The sequence below is a fragment of the Xenopus laevis genome, chromosome 7S (genome assembly GCF_017654675.1).
Source record: "Xenopus laevis strain J_2021 chromosome 7S, Xenopus_laevis_v10.1, whole genome shotgun sequence".
NCBI classification, from domain to species: domain Eukaryota; kingdom Metazoa; phylum Chordata; class Amphibia; order Anura; family Pipidae; genus Xenopus; species Xenopus laevis.
In genome coordinates this window covers 99,456,863-99,460,679 of record NC_054384.1, presented here as the reverse complement: position 1 = coordinate 99,460,679, position 3,817 = coordinate 99,456,863, and positions in this window count along the sequence as shown.

Genomic DNA, 3,817 nt, shown 5'->3' with positions numbered 1-3,817 from the left:
GCATAGAGGCGGGGCAGACAATATTTGATTGACAGCTGAGATTTTTAAATGAGTTTACAACAGCTATGAATTCTTTAATAAAAAATAGAAATTGGATTTCATGTTTAATTTGAAAAGGACTTTTAGTATAAAGATTTTTGTGTCTGGGTGACGGGTCCACTTTAAGTCCAGGATGGGAAGGGATGAAAGTCTAATATAGTCTAATATAGAAATGAGTGAACTTGTGGCTCTAGGGCCCCACTGAGATACAATACAATTTGGCTCTGTCGCATAGACTAATGACATTTCACCATTGCTGTGCTCAGGTGATGAAACTTTTAACCTTGTTGGTTTTAAAACAACCAGCTCTCCATTTGAGTTTGACTCTTGCGTCCTTGTTAAGTGCATGATGCCACCTGCGATATTGAACTGGGGTACCTACTGGCACCTGAAGACACACAAAGGTGAGTTCTGCCTGGGCAAATTGTTTGAGGAGAGGGAGTTGCCATCCATTTCTAGCCGCCACTTTGGAAAATCCATGTGTGTGTTTGCATATTCTCTGACACACTTAAAACTAGACGTTTTTTGGGATGTTAACCAACATCCCAAATAAACATTATCTGGGCACAGGCACTTAGTGTTAGTCTGTGGGTAACTAATGATGCATTTATGGACTACTGAAAAAGCTGAAGCTCAGAGCACCTGAAATATTCCTTTTTACACTAAAGCACCATCCTCTCTTTTTCTGTACCTTTCCACATGGCAGTGGGCAACCAATGAACCTGGTACCCATTGCCATGTTCCAGTCCAGGAAACGAAAAACTTGGTAAGTATGATATGATTTTCAGTTTTCTGTATATCCAGGGCCAAAGTGATGACTTAAATGGGATATTTATGAAAATAGACAATGTAAAGATAAAACTGGTCTGAAAAGAGGTGTAAAATGAATGATGTATTTAGAAAACTGCTGTTTGGTTAAAGGCATTGATGAGACTCTCTAGGCCCCAGCCAAAAATCAGATCAACCTAGTTGGAAGGGGTTTGTTACAGTGAGAGCTGTGAAGATGTGGAATTGTCTCCCTGAATCAGTGGTACAGGCTGATACATTAGATAGCTTTAAGAAGGGGTTGGATGGTGTTTAGCAAGTGAGGGAATACAGGGTTATGGCATATAGCTCATAGTACAAATCAACTATCAGTTAGGCAGATTAAAAAAAATAACTAAAAAGTTGAACTTGATGGACGTGTGTCTTTTTTCAACCTTACTTACTATGTTACTATGTAGTTTGAAGCAGCACATGAGTAGCCAAGTTAGGCAGACCTCTCCAAACAAGTGGATTATAAAGTGCATGGCCAACTTAATTGAACATTTGAAATATACCAGTTGACTCCACATTTTGCATTACATACTCGCCAAGAACAATGTGACCACTATGGGCCTCATGACCTCAGTGCCTGATGAAGGTGCAGCGATTCACCATGAAAGCTCCGTCCAAGCATGTTCAATAACTACTAATCAATGCCTTTTGGGTAAAGTTATTAAGATAATTTGGGATGAGTTGGCGTTGTTCCTGAAGTAGTCACTTAAAGCAACGCCTCATGTTGCCCGTGGCTTTCCCAGAAGCTGCCAGAGAGATTGTCCTGACTGCTAAAGAGACAGCTGCTCATAACTCGTGATTTCTGTTTCATGAAGTGCTTGACTCGAGGGGCTGTGCGTGTGTGTGGTTTTTATATTCTTTTAGGTGCTGCACTGTTCCCTGCACATCATCTGCACCCCCACCCACTTTACAAGTGTAACTCGTTAACACAAGACAGATGTAAGGATCTTGTAATAAAACCCACTTATTTTTTTAAAGAAAAATAGTTTTAGCTTTTTTTCCCCCAAATGCCTGCTCTTTTTACTGCTGCTACTTTTTTAAGAGTCCTACGTTTGCTTGTTGGAGGATTGTGGCAATGGGAAGCTCGGCCTGGATTTTAGATCTATGTGTTCTTTACATGTAACTCGGCCACAAAAATGATTATGGCCTTGTTCACGACGTAATTGTTTCCTGCACGGCCTCATTACAAAGCCTACTTCGCCCAGTGCAATTCTTTTCTTATTAATAGATGTCTGGATCCCATTTTTGCTCTTGGACAATGTGGTTTTTAGAGGAAATGAAATACACGGACATGAAATTCCACTGCAGTGTAACAAAAATGTTTCTAGTCACTTGTTACTAAGAAGGATTTCTTTTTATTGTTTGCCATGCTGTAGAGTCCTACAATGTGTCGGGTACCGGCAAAAAAAATCTGGTACCCTGTGTGTTGCAGATGGTATTTTTGGGGATCAGATGTAAATGTGGGTCTTTATATTTCTTATATTATCTTATATCACTTCTGATGATGTCACTTTCAGTTTGCAGCAACAGCACTTCCAGTTTAATGGTGGTCAGCAGGTGGTGGATCGAGTTGCAGGTCAGGTACCGGCGCAGAGCAGGTAAAAATGGCAGGTTGTAGGTCTGGTCAAGGTTTCAAAAGTTGGTTTCACGCAGGACTCTGCCATGTTGTGTGCAAGCTCCTGGTCAAATCATTTGAATCGTAAACATTAGCCAAGATCCTTAAAGGGCATGTAAAGGCAAAAAAATAAAATCCCATTTTTACTTTCTTTAGTGAAAAAGAAACCTATCTCCAAGATACTTTAATTAAAAAATGTGTACCGTTTTTATAAGAAACCTGACTGTATGCAGTGAAATTCTCCCTTCATTTACTGCTGTGGATAGGAATTGTCAGACGGTCCCTAACTGCTCTGCAGGGAAACAATCATAATTATGAACAGCAGGGGGAGCCCTTGCCTTACTTCCCAGCCATGCAGAACTCAAGCAGCTTTGTTTATGATGATCCCTAAGCAGCCCAGACCACACTGAGCATGTGCACAGTCTTGGTCTTGCAAAGATGTATAACAAAGTTACAAGATGGTGACCCCCTGTTGCCAACTTTGAAAGCATAAATTATTTATTTGATTAGGCTTGTGGTGCAGTAAGTTCATGTTTATATTTAGTATACAAAATACAGCATTTCTAGCCTTATTCTATTTTAGACTTTACATGGCCTTTAATGCCCTCAACTATTTCAGCTCAGGGATTAGTGTACAGAGGTGTCCTGGAATGGTTCCTTAATGGAGTGAAATGTCTTGGTTTTGCAATCAAGATTTTTATTTAAACCAGATATTTCTCCCCTGCAGACTTTTCCCTCTTCGGATACAAATTTGCTGCTACTTGCTGAGCAATGTCTTCTAAACCCCTCCAGCAGCTGAAGGAATTACAGGTGCAAATGTAAGCTTGCTAGTAAACATTACTTCCACTGGCTGGTGAGCACAAGGTACCAGCTTCCCGTAAGTAGCAAAACAAGAATGTAGGAAGGGCTGGTGCAAGTGAAATTCTTCAGAAAAGTCTCAACGAGCAGCCCCAAGTCATTCTCTCTGTGATGTGAAATGGAAAATAGCTGGGAATATTTATGTAATCGGCATTCTAAAAATCTGACGGCTGAATTTTTCGCAATTCACTGCCCCTCCTTACAATGTATTGTGAGAAGTATGAGACCGCCTACTTTCCGATGCCTGCCTTTCCCCACCATTGGAATCTACGAGCCTGAAATGGGATTTGCACCAGCCTGAAATCTTAATGATCAAAGTAAAACTCAAATAGGAATGGGTGCTGCCCGTGAGCTATCTGGCACCCTGCCCAACGCTGTAATAATTTATCCTCACGACTCAACCTGTAATTAGACTCCCGGCAGGATCTCCACAAGTAGCAGCAACTGAAAGCTCAGGTGCGAGTCGCAAGTTAGTGCCTCTAAATGACA